A 16958-nucleotide genomic window follows, 5' to 3' on the forward strand; every position below is an offset into this window, starting at 1 on the left:
CCGAATCACAAGACGGGGACCTCTCTTGCTTGAGGAACCACCATGAAAGTTTCTCCTAAACATCTTCCTTTTCTGAAATTTGCAGTGATTCTAAGGAAAGGTGAACAAGGCTCAACTAAACTCGTAGCAACTACTCCAACAAGATCCTAGAGGCCAAATTATGCATCAAAACTACTTGGGACTAGCTAAAATTAGCATGCAAAGCTCATGAACATGGTCACCAAGGCAGCAAAAATATGCGGAGTATAAGGCACTAGAGCAAAAACTAATTGGACCAATGGAGGAGTCACTTACCAAGGAGTAATTTCCCCAAAATAGTTTGGAGAACGGTGCTTTGAGCAAAGAGATCGAAAATACCAGCAAGAGGAGCAAGAACAAGGGTTTGAGCTGCGAAACGATTTTTTCTGGAGGTAGGAGAACCAGACGAGAGGAAGAATGAGTGGAGGGGGTGCCTGTGGGCCCCACAAGCCTTGGTGGCGCGGCCAGGGGGGAGTGCCCGCGCCCCTAGGGCTTGTGGCCCACTGGTGTGGCCCCCAGTCAAGCCTTTTGTCTCAGAATTTTTAAAAATTCGAGAAAAAATCATACTTGATTTTCAGGACGTTCAGAGAACTTTCATTTTCGGGGTACTTTTCTACCGGACGCTAAAACAGAAAACAGGGAAAACTAAACTAAACCTATCATTTTTCTTCTAAGCAACCTAAAGTGAAAGCTTGGACAGAGGTTTATGACACCTCGATTCATCCATCTCATGGTCATCGAAAGAAGTCCGTCAGTGAGGTTGATCAAGCCTCTTCGATGAACCTTTTCGAATCGCAAAAGAGAACGTAGAATTTTCGAATAACCAGTAGGTCACCTCAATGGGGATGTGTATCTCCCCAACAACCAAATCGTACTTCATCTTGACACGAGGAATAGGGCAATCAAAGCTCCCAATAAGAATCGATGAAGTTTTTTCGATATCATTGATGCAATGTACTCGATATTGTTTCTTCGGAAAGTGCACTGTATCCTCATTACCATTGACATGGAAGGTGACATTGCCTTTGTTGCAATCTATAACAGCCCCTGAAGTGTTTAAAAAGGGTCTTCCGAGGATAACTGCCATGGCATCGTCCTCAGGAATATCCAAGATAACAAAGTCTGTTAAGATAGTGACGTCAACAACCACAACAGGCACATCCTCGCAAATGCTGATAGGGAAAGCAGTTGATTTGTCGGCCATTTGCAGAGAGATTTTAGTGGGTGTCAACTTATCCAGTTCAAGTCTACGATAAAGAGAGAGAGGCATAACACTAACACCGGCTCCAAGGTCGCATGAAGCGGTTCTAACATAGTTTCCTTTAATGGAGCAAGGTATAGTGGGCACACCGGGATCACCTAGTTTCTTAGGAGTTCCACCCTTGAAGGTATAGTTAGAAAGCATGATGGAAATATCAATCTCGGGTATCCTCCTCCTATTAGTCACAATATCTTTCATGTACTTAGCATACGGAGACATTTTGAGCATATCTGTCAACCACATTCGCAGAAAGACAGGTCTAATCATTTAAACAAATCGCTCAAAATCCTCATCATCCTTTTTCTTGGATGGTTTGGGAGGAAAGGGCATGGGTTTCTGAACCCATGGTTCCCTTTCTTTACCATGCTTCCTAGCAGTGAAGTCATTCTTATCGTATCTTCTATTCTTAGGTTGTGAGTTATCAAGATCAACAGGTTCAATCTCCACGTCCTTATCATTGCTAGGTTGAGCATCAGCATGAACATCACTATTGATATTATCATTAGGCTCATGTTCATCACCAGACTGTGTCTCAGCATCAGAGGCAGAGACATCGTTTGGACTCTCAGGTGTAGCGGCAACATGGGTTGCTAGCATGCAGGTTCCTATCATCTTTCTTCTTCTTTCTAGGATGACTAGGTGCATCAGTGCTAACTTCTTGAGGATCTTGTTTAATTCTCTTTGGATGACCCTCAGGATACAAAGGTTCCTGGGTCATTCTACCGCCTCTAGTAACGACTCTGACAGAATTATCATTCAACTCATTAAGCAAGTCATTTTGAGCTTTAAGTACTTGTTCTACCTGAGTAGTAACCATAGAGGCATGTTTACTCAGAAGCTTTAGATCATTGACATTTCTGTCCACACAAGCACTTAAATGACTAAGCATACGAGCATTCTGTTCCAATTGTCTGCTAACATAATCATTGAAACTCTGTTGTTTGACAACAAAGTTATCAAATTCATCCATGCATAGGCCAGCAGGTTTATCAAAAGGAATATCACTCTCATCAAACCTATGCTGAGAATTTACTTCTACTACCTGTATCGGGTTATCAAGACCTTGGATCTCTTCGATAGGTGGTAGATTTTTGACATCTTCAGATTTAATGCCTTTCTCTCGCATAGATTTCTTAGCTTCTTGCATATCTTCACGACTAAGGAATATAATACCTCTTTTCTTCGGAGTTGGCTTAGGAGGTGGTTCGGGAATAGTCCAAGCATTCTCATTGCACAAGATGTTATTTAATAGAATCTCAGCTTGTTCTAGAGTCCGTTCCCTAAAAACACAACCAACACAACTATCTAGGTGTTCTTTAGAAGCATCGGTAAGTCCGTTATAGAAGATATCAAGTATTTCATTCTTCTCTAGAGGGTGATCATGCAAAGCATTAAGTAGCTGGACGAGCCTCCCCCAAGCTTGTGGGAGACTCTCTTCCTCAGCTTGAGCAAAGTTGTATATTTCCTGCAAGGCAGCTTGCTTCTTATGGGCAGGGAAATATTTTTCAGAGAAGTAGTAGACCATATCCTGGGGGCTACGTACACAACCAGGAGCAAGAGAAGTGAACCAAGTCTTAGCATCATCCTTTAGCGAGAAAGGAAACAACTTGACGATATAGTAGTGGCGGATCTTTTCCTCACTAGTGAATAGGGTGGCTATATCATGCAGTTTGGTAAGATGGGCAACAACCGTTTCAGACTCATAACCGTGAAAAGGATCTGATTCGACGAGAGTGATTAACTCAGGGTCGACAGAGGATTCATAATCCTTATCGGTCACAAAGATAGGCGCAGTAGCAAACTTTGGGTCGTATTTCATCCTAGCGTTCAGAGATTTTTCTTTCCACTTGAGCAGTAATTTCTCAACATCATAGCTATCCTTACACGCAAGAAAGTCCTCAGCTATCTCTTCCTCCATAACATAGCGCGTATCAGGCATAACAGGCAATTCAGGCATAGTAGCAGGTTCTACTTCAATAGTATCAGCAGTTTCAGAAGTATCATCACATCTAGCAGCAATTCTACACTACAAGAAAAGTGTTAATCCATGACAGATTTCTATTGACGCTCTCGCAAACTGTCATGGAAACCGTCACTTACTCACATGCCAATGGGCCTCAAAACTCCAGACCCTTTATGACAGACGTTGAGGGACTGTCAGGAAAACTGTCACGGATCAATCAACTCGGCCTAATAGGGCCTATTTTTTTTCTTTATGCAATATTTAGACCGTCATGGATGACTCTTGCTGATGTGTCATGCATGTATTTTTTCTTGACCCACCAGTAAGTCGGATGCGATCAACATCACACATGCATAAAAAAAGAGACCGAAACTGAGAGATATAGCGCGCGGGGAGGAAAATTTCAAGTCTCCAGCGCGGGGCGTCGAATTGTTTTAGCAGCCCATTCAACTACAAAGTCCACACAAGCCTAACCCTATCCTTATCCCATCTTCTCCCGTCCCCAAGTATCAGTCGCCGCGCTCCACACCTATCCTCCCCGCCCCTATCCATGTCGTTGCCGGTGGTGCCAGCCCCGAACCACCTCGTGCTAGAGCCCTCCCCGTCTACCCCAGGTCGTGCTGCGTGAGGGAGTGCGGGATTCGGAACTCCTCAAGGTCGCCGGCTATCGAAGGGACCGGACTCAAAAGTCCCCGAGGTCGTCGGCTACGGGAGGGACCGGATTTGGAAGTCCCCGAGGTCGGCGACGGGGGACCGTATTTGGAAGTCACTGAGGTCACCGACTACGGGGCGGAGTGCGGGATTCAAAAGTCCCCGATATCGCCGGCTACGGGAGGGACCAGATTCGGAAGGCCCAGAGGTCAGTGGCGGGGGACCGTATTTGGAAGTCCCCTACTCATCCTGTGGCAACCTCCTCTGTCATGCAACGATGATGGCTGACCAGCACTGCTACCGATGGATTGCCTACAAACATCTCTAGTGAGCACTGTGACCTCAGCCTCCCCCCTCTGCTTTATTTTGTATGGTTCCTCTCAAGAATTGATGTTTTAGTATTTCCAAAGGGGCAAGAGGAAAGGTTCTTCTACATAGTCTGCGAAGTCAACTACGAAGGTGAATCCGGAAGCACCCGGTTGGACAGAAAGGTGATGCCCACATCATTTTTGTTGCCACTAGATGTTTCTTTTCACATGATTGATTAGTTTCACTACTTTGCATTTTGGGAGTGAAAAAACATAGAACTTGAAAAAGTGTATAAGCTACTTCGAGTTTAACCTACTGACAATAATATTTTATAGTCTGACATAATTTTCATCATGTGGCACATATAGGTTTATGGGAGCATTTTCAGCAAAGGCATGCATTCTCATGACTTTGGTTTGGATGGGTGAATCTACGATGAGGAACGCCGGATGACCCTTGGTTAACATTCGAGGAGCATTAGGTGGTGCTGGTCGTGGAGTAGCATAGTTTTCTCTAAGACATGCTTGTAAAATTAATATTTTTTGGGGTATTTTTTCTTTCATGTATGTGTGTTTTTTGTGTACGTTTATTTTTTTTGTTTTAATGATATCAATTTTTTTTGTTAAAATATTGTTCACTTAAGTTTCCATAGACCAAGAGAAATAAGAGATGGACTAATACCCTGGAATGAAATTAGTGGGCCTTACTTAGAATTAATGTACTTAAATTCTAATTGGGTTGAATACTGTATGGGCCACCACTCTTGGAATGAGCTGAAATTTAGTGGGCCGAAATTTTAGATGTGTTGGTTGCTACATGGGCTGCCACGTCAAATTCATGTCAGATGATGATGTGGTACACAAGTTATTGCCGTTATGTGCATGTGAGTTAACTCCCATCGATGACGGCTAATATCCGTCATGGTCCGTGACGGATTTGGATGCCCGTCATGGAGTGTGCTATGGTCAAATTGTGACGCGATATACATGACGGAACTCACGTCCGTCACATATGCCCTTCCACGACAGTTTTGTGCAAGTTCGTGACGGATTGAAACCGTCATGTATTAACAGATTTCTTGTAGTGCTAGCAATATGTGCATCAAGGAATGCACCTAGTGGCAAAGGAGTATCAAGCATAGCATCATCAAGCATAGTATCAAGCATACCATCATGGGTAGCAGAAGTAGCATCATCAAGCACATGCAAAATATCAAGATTCCTAGCAGGAGGCGAAGTCGCAAACTTACTCAAAACTGAAAGTGAATGAAGTGCAGAGCTAGATGGCAGTTCCTTACCTCTCCTCGTAGTGGAAGGCAAGATTTTAGTTCTTGGATCTTTCAGATTCCTCATAGTGACCAGCAGATGTCAATCCCAAGTGACTCAAAGAAAATAGATGTGCCTCCCCGGCAACGGCGCCAGAAAAAGGTCTTGATAGCCCACAAGTGTAGGGGATCGCAACAGTTTTCGAGGGTAGAGTATTCGACCCAAATTTGTTGATTCGCCTCAAGGGGAAACGAAAGAGTATTCTCAAGTATTAGCAGCTGAGTTTGTCAGATTCAACCACACCAGAAATATTAGTGTCTGCAAGCAAAGTATCAGTAGCAAAGTAGTATGATAGCAACGGTGTCAGAAACAGAACTGTTGACGGCAGACTATTCCTAACTGTTGTATCGATGGCGCCAGTAAGTTTCACGTGGACGGGGAACTATTCTTCCCCTGCAACAGAGACGAAAAAGTCTTGCAACAAGTAACAACAGAGTAGCAAGGAACAGTAGTAGCAGCAGAGTAACAGCAGTAGCAACAGTAGTAGCAAAGTAGCCCAATCCCTTTTGTAGCAAGGGACAAGCCTAGACAAAGTAACATAGCAAGGACCAGTAGTAAAAGACTCGTAGGCAATGGATCGGTGATGGACGAGTGTGACGGATGTGATTCATCATGTAACAGCTATAACACGGAGAGATAAGTAACTAGCTCCCGTTCATCAATCTAATGTAGGCATGTATTTCGTATGTCGTCATACGTGCTTAGGGAAAAGAACTTGCATGACATCTATTGTCCATCCCTCCCATGGCAGCGGGGTCCTAATGGAAACCACGGGATATTAAGGTTCTCCTTTTAATAAAGAACCGAACCAATGCATTAACACGTGGTGAATACATGAACTCCTCATACTATGGTCATCTCCTGGAGTGGTTCCGGCTATTGTCACTCCGGAGTTGCCGGGTCATAACACATAGTAGGTGACTACAACTTGCAAGATAGGATCTAAAACACACATATATTGGCGACAACATAATAGGTTCAGATCTGAAATCATGGCACTCGGGCCCTAGTGACAAGCATTAAGCATAGCCAAGTAGTAGGAACATCAATCTAGAACATAGTGGATACTAGGGATCAATCCCCGTCAAAACTAACTCGATTACATGATAGATCTCATCCAACTCATCACCGTCCAGCAAGCCTACGATGAGATTACTCACGAACGGTGAAGAGCATCATGCAATTGTCGATGGAGGAAGGTTGATGATGACGATGGTGATGATTTCCCCTCTCCGAAGCTCCGAACGGACTCCAAATCTGCCCTCCAGATGAAGAACAGGAAGTTGCGGCGCCTCCGTATCATAAAACGCGATGAAACCTTCTCTCTGACTTTTTTTCCAGGCGAGACGGAAGATATAGAGCTGAGTTTGGCGGCTGTGGTGCCAGGTGGGCCCCACAAGCCCTCACGGCACGGCCTAGGGGGGTGGTCCCGGCCTGTGGGCTTGTGGCCCACTGGCACACCCCCTCCGGTGGATCTTTGCGTAGGTATTTTTCTTTTATTCCAGAAAAATTCTCCGTAAATTTTCAGGACATTCCGAGAACTTTTATTTCTGCACAAAAACAACACCATGGCAATTCTGCTGAAAACAGCGTTAGTCCGGGTTAGTTCCATTCAAATCATGCAAGTTAGAGTCCAAAACAAGGGTAAAAGAGTTCGGGAAAGTAGATACGACGAAGACGTATCATTGACCCGTGGACTTCTTTGGGGGAAACTGTCCTTTGGACTTCCCCTTGTATTTTCCTTATGCCGCCACGGCGGCTGCTTCTGCTGGAGTGGAACCATCAGCCTTGCGCTTCTTCTTCCGATTGGAATTGCCGCCGGCATCGTTGTCGACTGCTTTCTCTTTACCGTTGCGAATGCAGTCTTCTTCTTCACCGTTGGCATATCGGACAACAATCTCCATCATCTTACTCATGGACATGTCGCCTATATGATCGAACTTCAAGTACAACTCTCTATATCTGACGCCGGCTTTGAAGGCACAGACTGCCTGGTGCTTAGAAACATTCTCCATCGTGTGATGAAGGGTGGTCCACCGCTGAATGTAGTCTCTCAAAGACTCATTTAACTTCTGCACACAAAGCGGCAACTCGGACAGACCGGCTGGACGCTTGCATGTGCCTTCGAATGTCTTGGTGAACACTCGGGTGACATCCTCCTAGCAGTAGATGCTAGAAGGAGCCAACTGATTCAACCACGCCCTCGCCGAACCATCCAACATTAGAGGCAAATGCTTCATGGCGACGTTGTCATTGCCTCCGCCAATCTACACAGCCACTCCGTAGTCGTCAAGCCATGTTTCAGGCTTGGATTCTCTTGTGAACTTGCTAATTCCATCCGCCAACCTCAAATTGGGGGGAATATCAGTAGAACGGATTGCTCTACTGAAGCACTCGGGACTAGAAACTGCAGTACCACTTCCATTCGGACGATGTCTATCGAAACCATCTCTATGAGCTCTGCCTCTGTCGATCCTTTTCTGCGCGAGTACATTTCTCGCATCAAATCCTGGATTCTGCTCATCACCGAACAAGCACCGCTCATCATAGTGTCGGGGACCATACGTAGCACTCCCTGGAGGAGAATGAACCCGATGGTGGTCATCACGGTGATAACAAGGAGGGAACTGATTTCGCCCCTTGTCTGTGTGTTGATTCTCTCGGCAACCCCCGTCCCTGCGACGCTAAGGTGATCTTGGGCTGTAAACTCAACGGACTATATCTTCTCTGAGAGAGTTGATGTGCAACCTGTTGAGCGACTGCGATATAGCTGAATTCTATTGCTATGCTGCTTGAAGCAAAGTCTGAATCTTCTCTAAGCCTCTACCAGTCTCTGAATCTAATGGCTGAATAGAATCTGCTATCTTAGGTGTGGCTGCAACGTTAAGTATTGGAGTAAGGTATACCTCAATGTTGTCGTGTCGACCACTCGAGAAGAGTTGTCGCTGACGCCGACTGGAAGTTGGAGGACGACAACGGCTGTGTCCAGTCGACGGTTTGCCGACCTCGTGTTCGCCGCGATCGAACCCGGGTGGGCTCTCCGCAGAACCTACCGTGGATACCTCCACTGCTGGATTGCAGCTCTCGCATTCGGAAGGAACATCAGACTGATCTGACGCCGAGTGGATCGGGTTCCGATGAGGTTCAGCAGGCTCGATGGCAGCAACCTGCAGAGTCGACGGAGATGATGCCTGGCGAGCCACTGCGTGCTTCACCCATCATTGGAGTCATGAGCGACTGGATCGCCTGTGACAACGAACAACGGAGTGAACGGTTGACAACGGAGTCAACGACTACCGAAGGAGTACGCCGAAGGAGCTTGCATGGAAGTGCGTCGTACCACGGATTGGGAGCGCCTCGATGTCAAGAGGCGCTTCCTGAATCCATGCACAGTCATCGGTGATGAAGATGAGCGTGCTGAAACGGATCTTGCCGCCCATGAACGAATCGCAGCCGGAAGACATGATGGAAAGTGAATATTGCAAACTTGCCGGAAGTCGCTTAGATGCCTGCCCCACGGTGGGCGCCAACTATCATGGGAATGAACCTGACAGTAGAGGTGTAGGGTACGAATGGAGAGGCCAGAGTCCTAGCTACGACAAGCTTGTACGCAAGATATATGAGTTCAGGCTCCTCTCATAGAGGTAATAGCCCTACGTCTCAGTGCTCGGGAGCTTTTGCAGTGTGCAATGTTTGTTACACGGGTGCGAACCCTTGTGCCAAAGGGGAGGGGTGGCTTATATAGAGTGAACTGCCCCTCATCAAGGCTCCAGCATCTGAGGGTTCGATCAATAAGTTTTAAAGGTGTACGTTACTGATAACATATATGTATAATTAATGCTATTCATGACCATCAGCTGAACGCTCGCCCGTTGGCCTCCCTGGAGGTAGCTTTTGGTCTTCTGCGTCGACTGGTGTCTTCTGAGTAGAAGTTGGTTATCGAGTGAAGGGGAATATATTCCGAGTGACTTCTTACCGACTGACTTTTTAGATGCCATGGCCATCCAGTCGGAATCTTCTTTGTGACCCTCCAGCTAATAATGAGGTACCCTTAGGGAGGACACTTAGGTCAGGCCTGTGACCCTACACTAGGTACATATCCCCTTCACTATTGGCAGGTGGTATAGGAGTACTAATAAAATCATTATTATTAGTATTTCAGAAATCACACAATTTGGTATTTTCTTGAGACATAGTGACAAAGCAAGCAAACTAACAAGCGAAACAAGTAAACTAGCCAGTAATGCAAGTAAACAAGTAAACTAGCAAAGATAAATATTATTGTATTTTTATATTTCTAAGCAAGAAAATATAAAGGCAAATAAAAAGTAAAACAAATGAATGATAATTTTTGAGAAATAACCCGCTAAGAATTTGATGATACTTCCCGGCCACGGCGCCAGAAATTCTTCGTGCTACTTGTAAACTGCATTGGGATTTTCCTTGAAGAGGAGAGGAGATGCAACACAGTGCAGATAAGTATCTCCCTTACTGAGAACCAATGTTATATAACAAATAGTATTATTAAGAAAACTCTCGTCATCAGAACATGCACACACAGAACCAAACACTTGCACCCAACGCGGTCAAGAGTGTTGTCAAGCCCCTTCAACTCGTTACTTGTAAGGATTGAATACCGATAGATGGATAATATAAATATAAAAGTAAATAACAGAAATATTTTTCTATAGGTTTGTAATATAATTTGAGTACACCTGGGGGCATAGTTTTCGCTAGAGGCTTCTCTCTTGAAGATAGCATACGGTGGGTACACAAATTACTATTGGGAAATTGGCAGAATAGCGCATAGTTATGACATCTTATTCAAGGGAATGATCATGTATATAATCATCATGTCCATAAGAAAGTACACCGATTCTTGCCTGCATTTACGATTATTACTCCACTCATCGACCTCTATCCAGCGTGCATCTAGAGTATTAAGTATGAAAGAGAGTAATGCTTGGGGCAAGATGACATGATGTAGACAAAGTGAACTCAAACAATATGAATAAACCCCATCATTTTATCGTGAACGGTAGCAATACAAATACGTGCCACATCCTTTCTGTCATTGGGATTGAGCACCGCAAGATTGAATCCATCACAATGCACTACTCCCACTAAAGACAAATCAATCTAGTTGGCCAAACCAAACCGATAGATCGGAGAGAAATATGAAGCTATAATTATAATGCATAAAAGAATTCAGAAAAGACTCAATTAATATTCATGAATAATATGGTTATAAACCCACAATTCATTGAATCCCAATAAACACACCACAAACACGATTACATCGAATAGATCACCGTCGAAATCACGTCGAACTTTGTATTGAAGATCATAGAGAGAAAAGAAGCCATCTAGGTACAAGCTACGAACCCGTAGGTGTGTGGTAGACTACTCAAACAACAGCATGGAGGCAGCAAGGTAGATGTAGATAGTCTCCGTGATCAATCCCCCCTCCGACAGGGCACCAAAACGTATCCATATAGCCTCCCATCAGAATAGAGACTTGTGGTGGTGGAAGAAGTGTTTAGGGTGGCTGTATGATGTTTTTCTAATATTTAAGAATTTATAGGGGTGGAATTAGGTCATTCTGAGCCATGAGGGCCCACAAGATTAAAGGTGCGCCTACTCCCTGGGTACACGATGTTGCCTTGTTGTCTCCTTGTGCAGCTTCTGGCCTGCTTCTGAAGCTTCCAGGTCGTCTTTTTTGAGAGAAAAATCATCAAAAAGTTTCGTAGCGTTTGGACTATGTTTGGTGCTGGTTTCTTGAAAACCCAAAAACATGCAGAAAAAACAAGTAGCACTCGGCACTGGGTTAATATGTTAGTTCCCCAAAATGAACAATCAAAAATTTTAATCACATGAACAATCAAAAATTATAGATGCGTTGCAGACGTATCACATGCCCGGACGAAGAGTCGCTTTTTTGTCCACCCCACTGATAAAGGGGGGGGGGAAACACCCGATGTCGCGCCCAGTGCTTCTTTTTGTTACTTTTTTTGTTGTTGAGATCCACTGTCAGCTTGATTGTCGCCTTCATCCATGGCATCCCATGACAATGATTCAGGGCCATAGAAAGAAATCAGTGATGAGCAGGTAGTTAGTGAGAAAATTCCATCCGACATGTCTAAGTCCGCCTTCCGTGATGCACGAAGTTTGAAGAAGTTTGTCTTCTTGGTAGGAGGCATGAATCACTAATCGGGGCCGACCGAGCTCCACGCCATTGACGACGGGGTGGCAAAAGATACCATGATACCAATTTGCATCCACTTTCTCACCGCTGGCTCACTTCCCCCTTTCTCAAACTTCTTCATGGCGGTATTGGAACATTTTCATCTCAATCTACTCCATCCCAATTCCGTGCTGGTTCTGTCTACGTTCACCCATTTGTGCGAGCGGTTTCTAGGTGTAAGACCGTATGTGGAACTCTTTTACCATTTTTTATGTGTCTGTTGAAATTCTGACAGTCAAACCTCCGGTTGTGTGTCCTTCCACCTCGCGGGAGAGGAAAAGAAGATTGACTTCTCACAAGTGCATCTTCATGATTTGCTAGATGAGTGGTGTAAGAATTGGATGTTGGGTGACGCTCAATGGGATACCACCTGGCTACGTCCTTCAGCCACTGCTGTGATAGAGTGTACTGAGTGGGAAAGCTATTCTTTCGAAGAGGCATATACCCCGGTATTCACACAAATCAAAAGCTTTGTAGAAGCAAATATTGATTGATAGATGGTAGTTCTCAGTATTTCTCGGATGAGGGTAGCTTCGTGCAAGACCAAAAACTCCTCGTGTGGTTGTACGAAGGACCTCTGGACCCAAGGCATCTCCATTTATGTATTATTGAAGATAGAAAGCTTAAGTGGATCATAAGGATCTTGTTCCGTGCCGAGAGCGCTCCGGGTCTTCCCTTTTCTGTCATGTTGCTTCATGTGGATGGTTTCGATGTCAAAACTGACATACCTTGGGTTGGGGGGCAGAGATGTGAGATCGAACAAATGGTAACAAGAGACGAAGAACATGAGGATTTTACCCAGGTTCGGGCCCTCTCAATCGAGGTAAAACCTTACGTCATGCCCTTGTTGTATTGATATTGTAAGATTACAGAGTTGACCTGCCTTGAGATCGTGGATTTGTGGGCTAAACCCTAGGAGTTGTGAAGTTGTATATGGATATCCTCTACGGACTTAAGCCCATGATTTATATAGGAATTGGGGGTATCTAGGGTTACATCAATGTCGGTTATCACCTATGCACTATACGCCGAATAGAAACGTTCTCCCTTGGAGTGCACACCAAGTATTCGACAGTATCATGGATGCTCTCGTCATAAAGCCTTATAACTTCTTCCTCCATGGTGGGACTCTAATCTGGCCCACTGACCAATTCACCTCTGCACGCAACCCCTAGTCGAGGTCTCCCTCAGTAGCCCTTGAACTAGTCTTCGACACCGAACATTAAGCATCTTCATTTGAGTAGTCTTCGGATGCGTGGCTTTGGATAGATGAGTCTTTGGCTCGACAGAAAAGTTCATGAACTTTCAAACCTTCTATATAGCATTTTAATTTATTCAAGGTGTTTACCGGAGCCTCCAAGGACCGCAATAGAAACCAACCCCAGGGCGACGGTCTGACAAATTTTATCGACTCTACATTTATATTACATCGTGCTCATCGGTCATAACTTACTCGATCCGCGATTTGAGGCATCCCTTGGTATGTCGTATCAAAACATAGATCATGCCCGGCGTCTTAGGGGATATCATCAATCAAGGGTTACTCCCCGCATGGACACGATGGCTCGATTGTGCCAAAACGTGGCGATTTCACTCGCAGTTAAAGGGACCGTTCACCATTCTACCTTGCAAATAAAGGCCCGTGGTGGTTAACCCTTTCCCCACACGCTTGGAACCTTCTCTACGTCCTTCCACTACAATGGGAGATGGAGATCTGAAGGGACGGTGGAGTCCTTCAACGGTGAACCTAACCACCATTAACGAGCTTTGGGAGGCAGGTTACTTCTTTGTCGTGTAGCCTGTAGGGTGCCAGAGCGTAATCAGCGCGTGCCCACTCCCCAAGCCAGGGAGTGGGTCGTATTTTTCTCCCACCTCGCGAGAGGTCTGGGTTTCCCGTGCACCCCTTCGTGTAGGGGGTTATGTTCTTTTGTGGTCGATTTTTACAACCTGGCCCCAAACTTGATCCTCCACCTTGCCGCCTTCAAAACGGTGTGTGAGGCCTTCCCGTGAATACGTCCACCCCACTTTGGCTTATGGCTAAGTACTTTCTGCTCCAAGTCCAAGAGCGAGGGCGGCCGCGATAGCGGTGACGACCTCGCCGAATGTGGTGGAGCGATGATTAGCAAATGTCCAAAGGCATCATTGCCAAAGGGCACATACATCGAGATGGTGAAGAGGTGGTAGGAGGAGTGGTTCTACATCAGCAAACCCCGTGCCAAGAACCTGACCGCACTTCAGTCCATCATTGGGCTGCTGCCAAGGAGGTTACATTCCTGGCAGCCAATGGATGTGGAATGGGGCCCGAGGAGGTCTCCATCGTGTAGTTGAAGGTCTACAAGATCGTCACCCGTGCCAAACTGTTGCACATCATTGATGTGATGCTGCATCGCGGGATCTTGCCACTTCAATAGTGGGCCAACTTGATGTGGCTCTATACCCGTGAGGATCCATCGATGATCCGCCAGTTCTTCCATGCTAATCAAGACAACATGTGGGCATCGCTCTTCAAGACCAAGGGGACTGATTTCACCGTGGACGGGCCTAACAGCGACTACTCCAACGCATGCGCGCCAAAGGAGGTAACTTTTCTTTGTGTCAACCTCATTCATCTGAACACAATGATTCCTAAATGTGGCATTTTCTCCAATGTGGAGAGGAGGGTAAACCAGGCAACCAATACTGACTGCTCTGCTCTTTTGCATGAAGAGTCCATATCCCCCAAGCTGTACGCACTTCTCGCTCCGATACCTCCAAATAGCCCGACAAAGGACACAAAGAAGTTGGCAAGAGCAGGAGGAGGACCGGAGGTCCTTCAATCGTGGAGCCCTCAGTATACAAATTCGAGGACTTCGAGTCTGGCTCCTCGGAAGGAGGAGCCGAGGAGGGGGATGAGGAAGATGAGTACAAGTCCTCTCCCCCGAGGAAGAGGGCGGTGTACGAAGACCTCATTAGCGTGGAAACCTGAGGAGGTCAGAAGCATCTTGCAAGGGTGTCCGATGCCACTCCTTGCAGGCCCAAGGCCCAGAAAGTTCTCTCCTCCTTGGAGAGCGAGGAGTCCGAGGCCGACAAACGAGGCCTGCGTCGAGAAGGTCTATCTTTCTCTCTTCACCTCTTATGTTTTACATAGTATCCATAATTTTTGGGCGCATTCTTAACCCTTCACTTTTTCCTACCATATGACCTAAGGGACAGTCCCAAGCAATGGAGGATCCAGTGGTCTTCCCTCTGATAGCTCCTCTGATGCCAAGTCCAAGGTGCGAGGGGACACGACATAACCGACTCCTCCCGTGGTTACTACTGGTGGAGCTCCGAGCGCATCCACGACTGGGATGGAGTCCTCAGCTACCGAGGACCCTTTAGCCAAGGTTCCTTACTCTTTGGAAGGGGCACAACTGATGGAAGCCACATCCTTGGTGATTGAGGGCACCGAGATGAATCGGCCATCCTCCCTTATGGTTCCTTCATCTTTCGAAGGGGTACAACCGGGGGAACCCACATCCTGGGTGCGATAGGGAACCGCGACGAATTAGCCATTCTCCCATGCGGTTCCTTCTTTGATAAGGGAGAGGGAGGAGTTGGTTTTGTCACCTCCGCCTGCCCGAAGACAAGCATCCACAGGATGGAACGACGTGGTAGAAGAGGTCGTAGATGGCTCTTCCATCCTTGCCGAGCACCGCACCATGATGGGTACAGTGTTGTAAATCTACCGAGCCGCATAGGCCGACATGCAAGGGGCCTTCCAAGGCCTCTTGTGAGGTTTTGAGGTAAACCATGTTGCACTTACTTTTGTCTATATGACTAGCATATAATTGCTAGAAATCAATTGTAGCAGAAGTGTGATTTATCTAAGGATCATAGGTAATTACCTACCGTATCCCCCAAGTCCCGTGGGAGATCCAAAGTTCTTGCTCGGGGTCGAAATTATGTTTTCAAAGGAGAGAACTGTATAACAGTTGTTCCTGCAACCTTGGTCAGATACTAATATCCGGACAGGGGATTGGTATCGTGTGAGGTATCTAATATCTGCTTACTATTCCTTTTTGTTTTTTAAACTATGTTGTCGCTTCCACCTCCCTAGAGCTGGAAGAGATCAATTGGAAGCTTGACATGTCCGAGAAGGACATGTAGTTTAAGAAGAAGTAGATGGAGGGAGCACCAGGTAAAACTGATAATCTTACGTGGCGGCTCATATTTCTTAATTTGATCTATTATTGAAGTAACATTTTTAACATACTTCCTCATTTCGTTGCTTCCTCCTTAGCACTAGAGAAACTCCAAGCTGAACTGGAAATAGTTTGGCAGGAGGCTGAGCAGCACAAAGCTCCAGTGGGCCAGCCCAGCAAGGAGGTGGCTTTGGCGAAAGAAGGTGTATACAAACACGCAACTCGAATCGCGGACATGAAAGAAGACATGGCAAGGGTTGGCACCGAGCTTGATGCTTTGTCGGAAAAGAAGAAGACCTTCTCGGGTGATCTTTTGAAGGCCACTTTGGAGTGCAAGGATTCCAAGATCCAGGCTCGGTTAGATCGCGAAACGCTTAACCAAGTGAGCCAAATTGCCATAGGTAAACCTTATTTGCTATATCCCACCCCTCTTCGTCAACTATCGGTTAGCCTATGTTGAGCCTAAATTTTTAATCATTCAAATGATATATGCTATTATTGGAGTGCTATTTTTGTTTTGTTTGTTGTTTACATAAAATATCAAGATCTAAAAATCTTTACTAAGAAAGAGTCCTCATATAGATACTTAATTGTTTGACTACTCATTGATCTTCACATATATCTTTTGAGAGTAGTTTGATCTTTACTCTTGTGCTTCACTTATATCCTAAGAGTAAAACGTTGAATGAATTGAATATCATAAATGTGAAATTATATATATGCTTCATATTCTTATCCCATGGGGAGTAGTGACTTCACACACTAGGAGTATATGCGGTAAAATTTATTGGAAGTTAGCAAACATAACATTGGTCATTTAAACGATTCATGAAAGAACATTGAAGGAAGAGAGGTTTCACATATAGATATACTATCTTGGATACCTTCTATGATTGTGATCCCCATTAATTATTTTCAAACTTGATCAAGTAGTTGACGTTGGACAAGGAAGACAACATGATGGTTATGTTTTTTTATATTCACATAGCAGTTATATTGTCATGGATCCTCTAACATCTAGTGC

This window comes from Hordeum vulgare, chromosome 3H (assembly GCF_904849725.1).
Source record: "Hordeum vulgare subsp. vulgare chromosome 3H, MorexV3_pseudomolecules_assembly, whole genome shotgun sequence".
NCBI lineage: Eukaryota > Viridiplantae > Streptophyta > Magnoliopsida > Poales > Poaceae > Hordeum > Hordeum vulgare.